This window comes from Borostomias antarcticus (assembly GCF_949987555.1).
Source record: "Borostomias antarcticus genome assembly, chromosome: 17".
Lineage (NCBI taxonomy): Eukaryota > Metazoa > Chordata > Actinopteri > Stomiiformes > Stomiidae > Borostomias > Borostomias antarcticus.
The window spans coordinates 23,241,955-23,260,002 of NC_140250.1; positions in this window are offsets into that span (position 1 = coordinate 23,241,955).

Genomic DNA, 18,048 nt, shown 5'->3' on the forward strand with positions numbered 1-18,048 from the left:
GGAGTGCTGTTATCAGCGTGGTCATGCTGTAGGTACAAGGCCACAGGCTGAGTACCGAAGATAATCAGCTGACATTTGGTATAACAGCACGACCTCAAGTGTGATATTGCTTTCATACAACAGTTCTACAAGCGCTATGTAAGCAGTAACCCATGAGTGTGTGGTATATCGCCAATATACTGTAGCATGGGATAAATAGCAACTATTTCAATGTCTTTTATATTTCTTTATATCGATTTTAGAGAACTTTGCCAAGAAAAGCAGGTCCTAAAATCATGTTACTACCAAGTTTCAAGTGGTCTACATGTTCCCTGTAGGAAGAGTGATGACATCCAATAGTTGACATGGGTTTGGAACCGTTAGTGAAATGGAATGTTTGTTATGGAATGTCTCTTACTGTTTTGTTCTTTCTTTGACTGCCTGTTGCAGTATTCTGTGTCAGCCATCCAGTCACAATGACGTTTCCAACTGGGTACCATTAATGTTAGCTTGCTTTGTTTGTTTAAACAAGCAGAGCCACCAACAAATGTGTAGCACCATACCAGAGTGCTTTCACAGGTGCGATGTTCAGAAAGCTTTTGGAAACATTGCACCTAGGGGCATCATAGAATGGCAACACAACATTTATCACAATTTATCAAATTATTTTGTCATACCCACGCTTGTGCCATTCCTGCCAGTCTTTGCAGGAATTAGCTGGCCTCCGACGAGAGTCTGCTACCCTTGCTCTGGCAAGGAAAGCCCAGAAACATGACTGGCATATCCTGCTCGATACTACAACTAAAGCAGTGCCCCCAAGCAGACTTAAGTACCGCCACCCTTACAACATGGCAGCTCAAGAGGTGCTCCGTTCAGGTCAAGCCCCCAGGGTTCGAACTCAAAAATGAAGGCCTATTGAACCGCGCCATCTTGGCAAATTCCGTGTAGTTTGACGTATGTCCAGTGACGTTTGTACTTGCGCAGTTGTACAAGTTACTGTCACAGTGACACAATGCACACACAGTGAGTGGCAACACGGCACACAGCACACACACATGGAATTTTCGGTGGAAATTGTTCCTTGCAGCCATCGTTCATGGCGCCCGTGAACCAAGTCCAAGGGCTCAGTCCAGGTCCTGGTCAGGGACAGGACTGAAGAGCACCTTTTCTTCTGCATGTTTTTCGTATTGGGTTATTTTGCGAAAATGCTCCCATGCAAACTCTGCACAGAGAGGCCTGGAGAACTTCTTGCCATGAGGCAACACATTTTGAACCGATTTTTGGGTCCAGTGTCTTGCCGTCCTTGTCAAGGACACCCTTAACTGGCACCCAGACCAACATTTAAAAGGATGTGTCTGTGCTACAGTGGGGAGACGGTGCTGGGTACTTAAAGACCAGCAGTCACAATAGGAACCCTGACCCAATAACTATGGATCACAGCACTTCCTCTTCTATTTGTCCGTCCATTATCTCAGTGCCATTTGTTTTAAAGAAGAATGTATGAAAAGATCAGCGAGAACTGAATCTTTCCCAGACAACAATGCAGTTATTCTTAACTAAGATCAAGTTATCTTAACCCTAACTCTAACCCTAACCCCCCCCCCCTCTCTGTCTCTCTCTCTCTTGGTTGGTCCACTGGTTCTGATGGAGATGCAATAGCATGCTCAGTGCTAGCAGTGTGTGTGTGTGTGTGTGTGTGTGTGTGTTTTCTATTTTTATTTTATTATTATTGCATGTTTTCCTGTCTTAAGAAGAGAGAGTGTGAGACAGAAGGATAATGAGATAGCAGGTCACGGATAAAGCAGGTCCTACACACACACACACACACACACACACACACACACACTCACACTCCCCCATGCACATAAAAACACACACACACACACACACACACACACACACACAAACACACACACACACACACTCACTCCCCCATGCACATAAAAACTCCCACACACACACACACATGAATGCACATACACACGCACTGCTAATTCCAATTGAATCTATCACAGTGCTGCCCTCTGTCATTAAGCGTGACCCCTGATTGATAACCTGTGTTCAGGGGGGCGGCCGCCTCATGTGAGCCCAGCAGCCTCCCAGCATAATGAATGGGAGCCGGGTCACAGAGCACAACCATTCCTCAGGACTAATCACATCAGGATGCCGGGTTGCATGATGTGGGTGACACACAAACACACACACATACGCATGCGCGCGCACACACACGCAAACTCATGCATGTACAGACACACCCTCCGTGGCCATTCTTCAGGGTAAATCACGTTAGCGTGGTGCGCTTCCTTTCAAATTACCATGACGAACCCCAGAAAAAAGGCAGGCCTGGCGGCACACATGTGACATTTACATGGACACTGCCCCCCCCCCCGACCACACATGTCTGTGTGCATGTGTGTGTGTGTGTGTGTGTGTGTGTGTGTCTTCAGAGGTTTTTCTCCAGAGCTTTTGTCAGTTCCAGCCTCTCTACTAGCGAGGTTTGTGTGTTATCTGGCTTTCTTTCGGGCACAGCGAGCAACAGTACTCATCTATACATACACGGATAGAGTACAGCCTTTATGTAACCTAATGCACAGCCCACATTCCGATAGGCGTATTCGTCACTCGATTTGCATATTACCCAGCTGACCTTGCTTGGTCTCTGGTAGCCCACGCATTCCTAAATACAGAGCACGGCTACAGATGAACAGAGGAGAGGTGGAGATGAAGTGTGTGCTAATACAGTGTACAGAACACACACACACACACACACACAAACTCAAAAACTCATACGTACACATATGCTTCACACATACACACCCACACCCACACCCACACACAGAGAAGATTGTAAAGTACACACACACACACACACACGCACACACACACACACACAAACACACACACGCACACACACACAGAAGACCTAATTATGATCTCTTTCAAAGCCTCAAATGGCTGGGGGTTTAAATGTGTGTGTGTGTGTGTGTGTGTGTGTGTGTGTGTGTGTGTGTGTGTGTGTGTGTGTGTTATCGCTGCATGGCCAGCCTCACATTGCTTAGCCATAGGCTAGCAGCATGTGAGGCATGGGCCCGGTAAACCTACGTTGCGTAGCTGCAGATCAGTTAAGTTCTGAAAAGTGTTTTTCTCCTTGGTTCAAAGTACTGAGGAAATGAGACCGGTAAGCTGTTTTAGTGATGCTCTGTCTCTCTCTCTCTCTCTCTCTCTCTCTCTCTCTCTCTCTCTCTCTCTCTCTCTGTCTCACTGGGTCTGTCTTTCTCTTTTTCCCTGTCTCTGACACATGCACACACACACACACACTCACGCATGCACACACACACACACACACACACCGCACACACACACTTGCTCCTCCATATCTGGCACAAACATACTGTACCTCCCTCTCCCCTTCTCTGTCTCCTACACTCGTACTGTACAGTACTCTCTCTCCCTCACTCTCTCCCTCTCTCCCCCTCCCTCTCTCCCTTTCTCTCCCTCACTCTCTCTCCCACTCTCCCTCTCTCTCCCTCACTCTCTCCCCCTCCCTCTCTCACTCTCCCTCTCTCTCCCTTTCCCTCTCTCCCTCACTCTCTCCCCCTCCCTCTCTCTCTCTCACTCTCCCTCGCTCTATCTCTCTTTCTCTCCCTCACTCTCTCTCCCTCTCTCTCTCCCTCACTCTCTCCCTCTCTTCCCCTCCCTCTCTCTCTCTCTCTCTCTCTCTCTCTCCCTCTCTCTCTCTCCCTCTCTCTCCCTCTGCAGGCTTTTTTAAATAATCCCTCTCTGGCGAATCCTTCCATTAGAGTCAGAGAGAGGTGGATTAGTCTTGTATTAGTGTGTGTATACATGGCCCTGTGTGTGTGTGTGTGTGTGTGTTCATATTTTAGGAGTGGAGGGGTCTGCTGAGGCTTTCTTGATAATACAGGAGAGACAGAAGATGACAACCAGGAATGCCCCCTTAATCTGGGGGCTGGGGGAGAGAGAGAGAGAGAGAGAGAGAGAGAGAGAGAGAGAGAGGAGCGAGAGTGAGAGTGGGGGGGGGGGGGGGGGGGACAGGTGGACTTGCAAATAATAGTAGTAGTAGTAGTAGTAGTAGTAATAGTGGTAGTAGTTTTATTTGACGGTTGATTAAATTACCAGGAGCCACCTTTTTAGCCACCTCTTTAATGCAGGAAGACCCTTTGAATGCAAAATAACCTTGGCCAGTTTTTCTTCTACACCCGACTGTATGTAGATATGCAAGGCTCGCTCTAGTTCTATGTCTGTGGGCTTCTCCTACTCCAGACAAGAGGTTGGCTAGGTAATTTCGGGCCCTATCATTGACTATCCATTGGCAGTCTCAGTCGTGTCCCTCTGGCCTCCAAAGGTAGCCAATTGAGTTCCTGTAGTTGGCTCCTCTCTACGGAGGATGTACATGATCACCCTAACCGTCTTGTTCTGGCATACCGGTAGCTTTTGCTTTAGTCCCTCTGTCAGCCTGCCATACCATGCTGGCATAATCAAAGTGTGGCTGATCCAGGATGTTTGCCAGAAGCCTAAGGCTTTCTCTATCAAGGAGATTGGCCTTTCTGGACAGCAGCTTATATTTGGTGTTGAAAGTCAATCTAATATAATATTGACTGTTCTCTTGGTTTGGACTGTAACCAAGGATAGGAGATAAGGGGGGGGGGTTGCGTGTGTGTGTGTGTGTGTGTGTGTGTGTGTGTGTGTGTGTGTGTGTGTGTGTGTGTGATGCTCTGGATCTCAGCCTGCAGATATACCTGCCAGACCACACTTGGCCTGGTCTAAACTCTGCGCAGAGAGAGTGGAGAGACGATGGAGAAAAACAGCTGTGAATCTGTGATAGAACCTGATAGCGCTGCAGATGTGTGGGTCTGTCTCAGACTGAAGCAGATGTCACCATGTATTCTTACTTTCAGCATATGTGTGTGTGTGTGTGTGTGCGTGTGTGTGTGCGTGTGTGTGTGTGTGTGTGTGTGTGTGTGTGTGTGTGTGTGCATGAGTTGATCTGTTCGCTGCAGAGTTTGTGTTTGTTGAAGCGTGGGAGGTTTTGAGAGACATCCATCTGCAATGCTACATCAGAGCGGCAGACTGGGACGCCGGTGACAAACGTGCTGTCATCCCATCTTCCCTGCACACACACACACACACATATATGTGCACATGCACACACACACATGTACACACACACACACACACACACACACATACTGTAGACACACACAAACGTACGCACACACACACACACAGAAACACTCACTCTCTCTCTCTCTCTCTCTCTCTCACACACACACACACACGCACACCCACGAGCACAGGCACAAACACAGACAGCTGCTCTATGCCATTAGTCCCCTGCGACAGCACTTCAAGAGGTAGAGATGCCACATTGTAACAGACAGTTAATTTAAAATTTTAGAAATAATATTTTTTTGCAAATCCCGGCATCAGTAATGACAGCCTAGCATATTAAAATATGTTACACTATCTCCAGTTAATCTAACTTTACAATCAGCGTCATGCGGATTCCCTGGTTGTACAGTAAAATCATATTCCATTTTCAAGCTGCCGGTGTATTTATTTCCTAGCTCGCAGTATCAAGTCTCAGGTTCCTCCATCACACCGGTATTTACAGAGGAGAGCTCTGCTGAGGTACTCAATGTTTCTGAGTCATTGAGATTCCCCCCCCAAACCCTCCCTTCATCCAGCTAAAAGCAGAGCAAAGCCGAGCGGCAGTTGTGTGGGCGATCGCCCCCCCCCCGCCCCCCCCCCCAACCCTCCCTCTTCCTTTGCCTCAGTCTCTCCCTCGGGTACATGACAGGACATGTGGCTTGTTGACATAACCCCCCCCCCCTCCCTCCCTCCCTCCCTCCCTCCCTGTCCCTGTCCGGTGTCGCGGTCCAGCGGGGGGGCGCGCCACAGATGGCCCTCTGACACCCAGGTGCGGAGTCGGGCGCGCCCGTGTTCCCGTCCGCACATTTGCTGTCACATTATACGCTGCATTAACACGGGATGTTCCCTATTCAAGGTAACGCCGCAACGACAACAACAAGACGAGGGAATAGAGGAGGAGAGAGGATTCAAACAACTTTGCGGGATCTCCTCCTGTTCACTTTTCAAGGGTAGGCTAGGGACGGGGCTCTGTAAACAGACGGGAAGACGTTTGTTTCTAGGAGAATTTCTCTGATTCTTTTTTCTTATCTATGTCGGGGAAATATGCAGTCTGGGAAAAAAAACAACTAAAAGAGCAACGCAGGGCCTATTATCACCATGACAACCATTGGAAAATGTCAAGGGAAAGAAACGTCTAAATCTGTTTGTGTGATGCAGCAAGAGATACAGGTTGAGACAGAAATAAGTACAGATATATCGAATGCAGATATACATTCCTATACTGTACACATACATTTACAGACACAGGTACAAATACAGTTATAGGTACGGATAAAGTTAGAGTCGAAGGCAACTTCTGCTTCCGGCTGTGTTTTGACAGCCAGAAACCGCAGAGTCAGTCCTCTCTTCCAGCCATTCTCCCCGGTCTCCCAGCCAGCCCAGCGTCTGTCCCAGTGGAGAGCCAGGAGGTGCCGGCAGACGGGTACGTGAACCCAGAATGTTCGGTACCACCTCCTCAATCTCACTCCCTCTGGGACGCTGCCAGAGACCAGCTCCTGCACACGCACACTTCCAGCATCAAACCTCCACAGCTGTCTCCCTCTTTGGGGGCGCGCACGCGGGAACCGCAGAAACTTCACGGAAGACGGAGCCTGTTTTTGGTTTAGCCCACAGCGTTCCTCCCAACGTCTGCCGCGGCGGAGTGAAGCGTGACCACTGCGGCTGGTTAACAGTCACTTCATCTTGCCGGATCTGAACATGCTGGGCTTTGAGGATGAACGTTGGCGAAGCTGAAGGACATGAGAGAGGAGAGGAGCCCGTTCGGTTCTGTGGCTGAACGGAACCAGATCGTTACCGGGCTCAGTGGGCTGGACAACGTTTGCCTCTGAAACCGTGGAAGTCATTGTCCTTACTTGATTCAATCTGTTTAGCAGGGACAATACATGCTACTGTAATCCACGTGTCTGTAGAGGCTGTCTGGAGGCTGGGTAGGGGGGTGATAGAGGCTGTCTGGAGGCTGGGTAGGAGGGTGGTAGAGGCTGGGGGTGGTAGAGGCTATCTGGAGGCTGGGTAGGGGGGTGGTAGAGGCTATCTGGAGGCTGGGTAGGGGGGTGGTAGAGGCTGACTAGAGGCTGGGTAGGGGGGTGGTAGAGGCTGTCTGAAGGCTGGGTAAGGGGTGGCTGTCTGGAGGCTGGGTAGGAGGGTGGTAGAGGCTGTCTGGAGGCTGGGTAGGGGGTGGTAGAGGCTGTCTGGAGGCTGGGTAGGGGGGTGGTAGAGGCTGGGGGTGGTAGAGGCTGTCTGGAGGCTGGGTAGGGGGTGGTAGAGGCTGTCTGGAGGCTGGGTAGGAGGGTGTTAGAGGCTGTCTGGAGGCTGGGTAGGGGGTGGTAGAGGCTGTCTGGAGGCTGGGTAGGGGGGTGGTAGAGGCTGTCTGGAGGCTGGGTAGGGGGGTGGTAGAAGCGGGGGTAGGTAGAGGCTGTCTGGAGGCTGGGTAGGGGGGTGGTAGAGGCTGTCTGGAGGGTGGGTAGGAGGGTGGTAGAGGCTGACTAGAGGCTGGGTAGGGGGGTGGTAGAGGCTGGGGGTGGTAGAGGCTGTCTGGAGGCTGGGTAGGGGGTGGTAGAGGCTGGGGGTGGTAGAGGCTGTCTGGAGGCTGGGTAGGAGGGTGGTGGGAGTGTGCCATACTGCGATGCTCCCTTCCGTTCTCTGACACTCTGATTCATCGGTTTGTGCCTGCTGACGCTTAAGCTTTACGGCCACTATTGGCAGAGTGCTCTTTCACACATTCAACCCCATTTTAGGGCCCTCCCTCCTTCTCCTCCCCACTCCCTCTTCGCGCCTGTCTGTTCCTGGCATCATGAATCAGTTTTACCTCCTCTCCACCTGACACTCTGACGCAGAGAGAGAGAGGGGGGGATGATGAGGAAGAGGAGATCTTCTCTTTCTTCACTTCATCACTCCCATCAACACTTCCCTCTTCTCATCTCTTCTCTCTTCTCTTCTCCTCTCTTCTTGTCTCATCACTTCTCTTCTTGTCTCTTCTCTTCTCTACTCCTCTCTTCTTTTCTCTTCTCTACCCTTCTCTTTTCCTCTCTTCTTTTCTCTTCTCCTTTCTCATTTCAAGATGATTACAATAGTGGCATAACCCAAGAAAACCAGGGTAAGTGCCTGAATGAGTACCAGCCAGTGGCACTCACTCCAGTGGTCATGAAGTGCCTGGAGAAGCTGGTGATGAAACACATCAACACCATCAGACTCACTAGACCCACACTGATGCCATCACACCACTTCACGCTGGAGCACCTGGACAAGATAAACACCTACGTCATGATGCTATAGTTCTGCCTTCAACACCAGGGAGATGTAGACCTGAAGAACTGGACCCTGGACTTCCTCGCTGAAAGACCACAGTTGGTGAGAACAGGCAACAACAACTCATCCATACTGAACATCAGCATGGGTGTGCCTCAAGGCTGCTGCCTGACATCCAATCCTAACATTGTATCGTAGAAAATTGTATCGCTTCCAGCATTCTCAATAGACGTGTCCTAACCAGCTGCGAACAGCGCTAGCGACTTTCGATTGCTTGGAAGATCGCTCGCCTTGGTTATAATCTTGCGACATTTCCCGGGCATGTCCCGCCCCCCAAACCGTTTTTACTGGTTAAAATCTGTCCTTTGCCCAGTTTCCGGTCACCTAGTTCACGTAAAGTTAATGTATCAGCTTAGCTAGCGTAGCCTAGCTATCTATGACAGAATCATTCCAGAACCTAATATTCAGGTGAATTTGACAAACTAGCAAACTAGCTTGCACATTATCTGGCTCATTTGACAATCCTGCTTTGTGAATTACAGCCCTTGGCTCTAGCTTACCTTACTAGGTGCCAAAAGGCAGGTGTCTCTCTTTAGGCTACAATCATCATACATTTAGGCTATGCCCAAGACACTCATGACACCAATTTGCACATTTGAATAACAATCATGTTGAACTTGTAGATATTCCACCTGCAGTTATGAATTAATTACCAATATGTTTTGCTTCTGTTGGCACTGATGTGTCATTTTATTAACAGGAGCAAAATACTAGCACCATGCTCAGCGCAGGAGAGCAGCTGTGGCCCTGCTTCTGCTGAGGAAGAACCAGAGGCACCGCTCGCTCGCTCGCGTTATGTCAGGATTGGGTGGCGAGCGACGTTGCGGTAAATTCGCTCGCTCGCGATATGTTAGGATGAGGTGTGAGCCCCAGGCTGTTCTCACTGTACACCCATGACTGCTCAGCCAAGCACAGCAGCAATCAAATCGTCACGTTTGCGGACGACACCACTGTGATAGGTCTGATCTTCCCCAATGATTCATCTGAATCAGTCTTCCACCAGGAGGCGTCAGACCTAGTAACATGGTGTCAGGACAACCGCTTGACCCTTAACATTGTGATCATCATCAACAGAGTGGAGAAAGTGACACTTCCAATTCCGAGGGATGCAGATCGCCATTGACCTGACCTGGACACAAACATCACAGACACCATCCTAAAGAAGGCCCAGCAACCCCCCACTTTCTGAGGTGCCTGCGGAGACGGGGGCATGAGCACACGGACACTGGTGAACCTCTACCGCAGCATCACTGAAAGTGTCTTGACTGAGGCATCACAGCCTGGTACGGCAACACAGTGGATCAAATGTGATGCAGTGCCCTATTGGTGCCCTTCCAATGGTCTAAACGTGACGTTCCCTATGAGTTCCCTTCCCAAAGTTAACAGAGCTGTGATGAAGTCCCCTCCATGCTGCCACTATAGGTGACCGCCACTGGAGGTTTGGTCCTGATGTAGGAAGTCTTCACAATGCGCTAGAGGGCTAAATATTTTATTTATTTTTGTTATTTACTTGTTTTCCTTTTTTTCATATTATGGAAATTGAAGTTGCGAAGAACCCACTCAATATACAGTAACAACAACTAAATAGTCATATTTTGTCATTAAACGTTCATGCTCTCTGAAAAGTGTGAACAGCTCTGAATCTGCGAAGCCCTTTTTCTCTGCTTAGTGATTTCCGGTGTACCAACATTCATAGAAGCATATCTTCTTCAAACATCTGCAGATTTCAATGCATGGTACAGCATCTGATTTACACTTTCATTATCTGTAAAAAAATAAAAATAAAAAAAAATAATGAAAAAATGAAAAAATGATCTTGCCCTACATCAGGACCAAACCAGTGGTGGTCATATATGACAGTGTCCCAAAGAGTGCCCTTTCCAGTAGAGAAACTGGGATGCAGTGCTATAAAGGCTACATGTGTGAGAATGCTGGAAGGTTTCGTAATGGATGCCCCTCCAGTGGAGAAAATGTGATGTGATGCCATACACAGTAGGCGCCCTTACAATGGGATAAACTTGAGGTGCCTTTCTGATGAAAACTCATGAAGTAATGTAGCTACCCTAGATGCCCTTCCAAGTGAGAAACGAGTGAGTGAAAAAAGTATTGAGTGCCCTCTGTGCCCTTTCATGCAATGAATTATGATGATGTGCCCTCTGGAGCAAGAAAACTCGATAACGTGTCTTAATGAGCCCTTCTGGTGGAGAAAATGTGATGCAGCGCCCTGTAAGGTAGGGATGGACCCCACTACGAATACATTATTTGGAACCGCACAGATAATGCAATTGAAACATTTTTTTTTTTTACCTGGGGCCTCATTTATCATTGAGGTACGCCTTCTTTTACACGGTCTTTTTCGCGAGTTCAGGCGTACGCCATTTGCCCCCCCCACATTGCGATTTATCAAGCCGTAAGGCAAGCCCCCAGGAATCGAAATCTAAAGTGAAGGCCTATTGAACCGCGCCATCTTGGCTAGATTTGTAGTCACTTGGCTATTTCCGGTTACTTTTGACTTGCGCAGTTGAGCTTCTCTGGCCGACGCGCGTCCACGCACGTTCCCGGCTCTCCCCGCTTTGATTTAGCAATGAAAACCGGCTTGCATATTAACCTGTTTTTGTCAAATATATCAATTGGAGAAATTATTTTTTGATCCTGGCATCTTAGTTTTAACAGGTTAAATATAATTGAACATGTTTTGTTTGCTAGTAGATGGTATTCATTCCGTTCGCGATAACGTTATTGCAGCCAGGCTAAATTCCTCCAGGGAGTCAGTGACAGGCGAGTTGAAGAGCTTCATGCATGCAGCACTTCCGATCTGATCTGAACGATTGATTCATTGTTACCATGGATCGGTATTGGGATTGATCAAGGGCGAATGTGAAATAGCAGCCACGAACTCAGCGGGTTATCCGAGATGCGGTAGCAGCGGCCAAAGCTCCTGCTGGCGGGGAGTGAAGCTCTTCAACTCGCCGGTCACTGGCTCCCTGGAGGAATTTAGCCTGGCTGCAATAACGTTATCGCGAACGGAATGAATACCATCTACTAGCAAACAAAACATGTTCAATTATATTTAACCTGTTAAAACTAAGATGCCAGGATCAAAAAATAATTTCTCCAATTGATATATTTGACAAAAACAGGTTAATATGCAAGCCGGTTTTCATTGCTAAATCAAAGCGGGGAGAGCCGGGAACGCGCGTCTACATTTCAGAGAAATGTGAACTTTTTCGTGGACGCGCGTCGGCCAGAGAAGCTCAACTGCGCAAGTCAAAAGTAACCGGAAGGCCAGAAAAGCACAACTGCGCAAGTCAAAAGTAACCGGAAATAGTCAAATGACTACAAATTTTGCCAAGATGGCGCGGTTCAATAGGGCTTCATTGTTGATAGCGGCCAGTGAATGGAGTGGCTGTATCCAGTTTATATAATACATCCATGCCGTAAGGGCGAAAATTTAGTCGCCTTTCTCCGCGCTTTTGTAGGACACCTCTCCAGTTGGCGTACCGATTTACACGGTGTTCTACGCCCTCTTTGAACACAGGGGGAACTGGCGACGCAGGTGGTGCGTCGGTGAATTACTATGTTTGACGGAGAGAATAAGAGCGACAGTTCATGAACGCACAATCATGTAGGCTACTAGGCCAATTCAGCACAAACATATATCGCAATGCAAGATTAGACGTGTCCTCTAACCGGCTCATTCATGGTTCGATATGGATTTGTTCCCCAAACTGTACCTATGCGCTGTCCCAAACCCTTCCGCGCTATATGTCACACACTTAATGCAGGCACTCCATCAAACGGCAATCATTGACCAATTAGATTGTCATCAATATGTGATCATGTGGACCTGTTTGCTCTTTGGTAAGCATATAAATGACAGTCCTCCTGTGCGTAATGCGAGCCTAAATGAATCCGGCGCTACTCGGCCTAGTATACTGGCCGAGATAGAACTCCAAATAGGTGACGGCGATGGCGACTGCACCCACATAAGGGCACCATCAGTGAATGAATACGTCTATGTGAATCGCTAAAATGTGCACACTAGAAATACCCAAATCATATGTGACGCCGACATGCTCATCACAAGTGTAGTGGCACGGTGGCCTGGCTCCACGCATGACTCATTCATCCTGGCGCACAGCAGGGTAGGGGCTAGACTGAGGCAGGCGCTGCGCGTGACGGCTGGCTTGTTGGTGTGTCCATAACCAAGATACATATTCTTTGTCTTATTTACTTTTAATCTTTATTAGCATTTTCCATCCATACAACGACAATACAATAAAACATAAAAACCTACAATAACAGCTTATGGGTACATCCATCCATGCAGCTTTTTTTCTTACTCAAATATGACAATTTGAATATTAGTGGTATCATCACACTTCCTTCTATAATCCATCCATTTTTCCCATCTCCCTTCAAACTTTCCTTCCTGCATCCTCAATGCATGCGTGAACCTCTCCCTAACATACATCTCCTCCACAACACCCAGCCACTGCTCCTTGGTTGGGCGTTCCACCTTATACCAAGCCCTCGTTATTGTCTTTTTACTAGCAACCAATAGTACTTTCACTAGGTATCTGTCCCCTCCTTGTACATCATCCCGTGTTATGTTTGCCAAGATATATATTCAAAGCTGATAAGAAGGTGGAGGCCGGCGCGCTGGAGGTGATGGCACTGGAGGTCGTGGCGCTGGAGGTGGAGGGTACAACTCGCGGGGGCACGACCGTCAGGTCAAGGACCACTGCAGACTCCCCCTCCTCTGAGTCCCACCCCACGTCAGAGTCTGGAGAAACAATTTCAGTCATTTTCCTTGAGTTTGTCTGTTAACTTGATTATGCATTAAACATTTTATTGTGTAGCCATATACAATTGATATGTTTTTCTGTTGGCAGCCAAATAAATGCTTAAGTGTGATTTACCGGGTGATTTAGATGAGTCTTAATAATGTGGTCTAACATTATGAAGTGGTCATCTGTGTTATCGTTCCCTGTTTTTGGTCCTGAATCAATCATAGCCTACCACAGAATGTGTGGAATGTTTGCTTCATTGCCACATAATACAGCATGTCCGTGTAGCCTACGCCACGAAACGTAGGCTACAGTAGAAACGTACAGTAGGCTACCTCAACTGTAGGAGCAATCAGACAAATGTAGGCTCGTACAAATAGCTTACCTTCCGAAGATGATTTTCTTTCCTCGCGTGGACCTCACCAACAAGCACATGCACCTCCGTCTCCGAAAGGTTTCTCTTCTTTCCGCGTTTTTCCATAAACGTATTTATCTGTCCCTATGCTCCACGCTATATTATATGTCGGTTCCTTCCGGGGTATCCCCGTTGTGCCGTCATAGTTTTGACCATATATGGTTGGATTTGGGCGTGGAGAGGGCGGAACACGGGGCGCGTGCGCGTACGCTCTCTTCCCCGCCCGTCTCGGATTTCTCGTGCAGAAAAGGGCATACGACTTTTTTGATAGATCCGAAAAGCGTGTAAATATTCTCGTCGTACGCTACATTGTGCATTTTCCGCGTTTCCGTCGTACGCCCTCTTTTACACCTGAATTTACACGCTCTTTGATAAATGAGGCCCCTGAAGTGTCTCGCTATTATGCGGGGGGGGAAAAGAGCAATCACCTCTGATTTTAAACATCTGTGTTGCAGCAAGAGGCTTCACCTGATTTGTATAAACGAGCCTACGTGATTCCTCTAAGCTCATGCCCTGAACGGACACCTGTCACGGAAGCTCCCTGAAGCCACCGCACCGCAACGTGAGCATGTCTGTGCGTCGACAGCCCTTGTTACTGCAAATCGATATCAATGTGGATGGCCACAAGTTAAAAATGCCCATTCTGTTTGCAACATACATGAAAGACTTTTATTTCACTATTCATATAATTTAGGCTATGACACATTATTGAAAGGTGATGGAAACATATTTCATCTACCTGAAGTTGCTCATCATATAGGGGGAAAAAAGCCATGATTGACAAAACTATTTTGCAACATGGACTTTGATTTCAATAACTAGTCATTTCAATTACTACACATTATTTAAAAGTGATGGCTATTCTGTAGTCGCCCCCACCAAGGTGGCAGGCAGAGCTGCAGCTGGTGCGCAAAAAGCCTGGTGTGAATTTCTTTCAAACCCCCACAACCCGTCTTCCAAACCCCCGCAGCCTGTACGAAGCTTATAGAACCTGTAGTTTTTAGCTGTATGTGTTCATTTCCTCCATTAAAAAAACAGTAGAAATATTGAAAAAAGTGACGTTCTGCCTTGTATTTCAGTCAATAGGCTATCATCTGTTTTAGAACATGCTCTAGGGTCTCGGCTATAGGACTACATATGTTTCATGGTATTTTTACTTAGCATCCACTAACACCCTACCAAGTATTCCATGCTTATTTAAACAGACAACAAGTTCAAGTACAGCAAACGTGATTTGTGAAGCCTACAGTAGCAGCGCCCCCAGGAAAATAAAACTGCAAAACAACCAGTAGTCTATAGGATATATCTTGGAGCAGTTACAGTATGAGGATGTGAATTTAATTTAATTATGAAATAATTATTCCAATATTAAATCAATTTGATGCCTTGAAAGCACAAAAATTGTATTGCAATGAATATTATGTTAGAAAATGCAACATTTGCCCAATTTAACGAGACTTCCAGTATAAACCACGCCCACTTCTGGTCTTCTATCCGAATACAGATACAGACAATTTCATTGGTTGAACAGATACAGATACAGATAATGACATGTAGGTGCATCCCTAATCTAAGGTGCCTTTACAATGGTCTAAAGTTGACCTTCCTTATGGGTGCCCTTCCAATGGAAAGGGGGGCTGTTATGAAGTGCCAAATTCCAGTGAAGAGATGAGATGCAGAGACCGCAGTCTCCCCAAACCTACTATGGCCGGCTCAAGAGGGTGCATCACGAAAGTCTAGGGGTGCCACCAGAGTCAAACCCTGCGTATTGTACGGCCATTAGTAAATATACTGTATATTCTGCGTTTTTGCAAGAGTCCTAACATTGTGATGCTTCTCGATCTTCATTGTCTCTTTTCCCCCCTGATGTATCCTTTAGGCTAGTGTAAGTTACAGTAGGTTTCGGTTTTCAGTTTTAGCTGACAAGCTTTAGCTTTAGTTTTTTTAGCTGTGTTGAACTACTGTACACACCGTCCTAAACCAATATTGCCTTTAAGGGACATGCAGAGTGATGTTCAAATGAGAACACTCAACAATATTTTACATTTTCTATCTTCTTACAGTCACAGTGATCTAATTCGGGGTCTTAAAATCATCTTTTTTCTTATCATTTTCTTGAATCAAGTCTATCTTATTTTCTTGCAGATGCTCTGCCTTTGTTGTAGTGCTACTACTGCCTTATTCCGGCAGTTCTAGTGCTACTGTAGAAACGAGTAGGACTATTTCATTCCACTAGTAGATTTATTTTCCCACTTGGATAAAGGGAAATTATTACATTTATCAGACTAAATTATTTGGATGGATATGTTTGCTCATTTGTTGACTGAATTCATGGGTCAATATCATCCAGGGTAGAAATAAACTAAGCTTGTCCACGTAAGTGACATGAGCTGTCAGCCTCTTGCTCAAGAACAAATCTGTAGACATAACTCAGTTGAGTGGCCTGGGAGTCAATACAGCCTCACCTTGACGCTTTGTCACTGGATTGGGATCAGTGTGAACTAATACTGACCCAGCAGCAGGAATCAGTCACTCACAGCATTAGTTCATGTGAGTTTGTCACCCCATATAAAAGTATTTTAATACCTGTCCAGATAACCAACATACAGTATCTATCATTGTGTTTTTCTTTGGAGGTGTTTGTGAAATAAACATTACATGAAGGTATATTGTTCTTTGTTTTTATCATAGAGATGTGGCTATATTTTTAATCCGGATTGACTATTAACCATACATGACGCATCATAGCTTTTTGTGTGTTGTTGGGGCCACATGTCGCACAGTAGGAGCCCGTTTTTTTCTTTTCGCCCCTGCCCTTCAACACAGAACACAGACAGACACAGACAGATACAGACAGACAGACAGACGGCGACAGACAGCGCAGAAGACCATCGGTGTGGAGCTTGTAATGGAATTAAATCTGATCTAAAGTAAAAAGATTTGCCAACGTTCGCTCAAACAGGTTAAGTCTGGTTTATTGAGAAAACATACGAGCGCAAGGACTTCCAGGATAACGCACGTGAGTGGCATCCAGCAGAAGTGCCGCAGTCTGGTCTTGTGCGGCCTTATATTCAAAGCAATACACAGGTATGACGCTTCCAGGGATGTGATTGGCTAACCCATATGTACACGTCATATTAAATGGCAGGCATCATCAACAGTGGTCGAGAATACAGACACGTGACATGAGAAAAGGCGGTAATTCTTGCAGGGACAATGGGACAAAGGATGGTTATTCTGGAGCAGACAACGTCTAGGTGTGTTGACCTCCTGGAGGTCATCTTGTCATGAATTAGATTAGCACAGCTATGTGAAAGGTTGAGGGAGGTGGTGAAACTACAATTTTTATGACAAGCTCCCAGTCATCTAGGATCTGCAGGAAGGCTCAGGCCGTCTCCATCACAAAACACACCCATCACCCTGCTGACCACCCCGCTGACCACCCTGCTGACCACCCCGCTGACCACCCGCTGACCACCCTGCTGACCACCCTGCTGACCACCCCGCTGACCACCCTGCTGACCACCCCGCTGACCACCCCGCTGACCCCCCCGCTGACCACCCTGCTGACCACCCTGCTGACCACCCCACTGACCACCCTGCTGACCACCCCGCTGACCACCCTGCTGACCACCCTGCTGACCACCCCGCTGACCACCCCGCTGACCACCCTGCTGACCACCCTGCTGACCACCCTGACCACCCTGCTGACCACCCTGCTGACCACCCTGACCACCCTGCTGACCACCCTGACCACCCCGCTGACCACCCTGCTGACCACCCCGCTGACCACCCTGCTGACCACCCTGCTGACCACCCTGACCACCCTGCTGACCACCCTGACCACCCCGCTGACCACCCTGCTGACCACCCCGCTGACCACCCTGCTGACCACCTTGCTGACCACCCCGCTGACCACCCCGCTGACCACCCCGCTGACCACCCTGCTGACCACCCCGCTGACCACCCTGACCACCCTGCTGACCACACCGCTGACCACCCCGCTGACCACCCTGCTGACCACCCCGCTGACCACCCTGCTGACCACCCCGCTGACCACCCTGCTGACCACCCCGCTGACCACGCTGACCACCCCGCTGACCACCCTGCTGACCGCACGCTGTCACCTGTTCGCACCGTCTCACCGGAGAGACGGAAGATGGCTGAGCATCAGGGAGAGCTTCCACAACAGCTTCTTTCCTGAAGCGGCCCGCGAGCTCAGGAGCCCACAGCAGCAGTAGGCTGACACTGAAGATGCCCCTTGGACAGATGCCCCCATCCACCCCCACAATCCATTACTCCCCCAACCCCCCATCCCCCTGCCCTGAACAGATACCCCCACTGCAGCTGTTCTGGTCTGATGGACCAGTCTCTCACTCCCACCCCCCC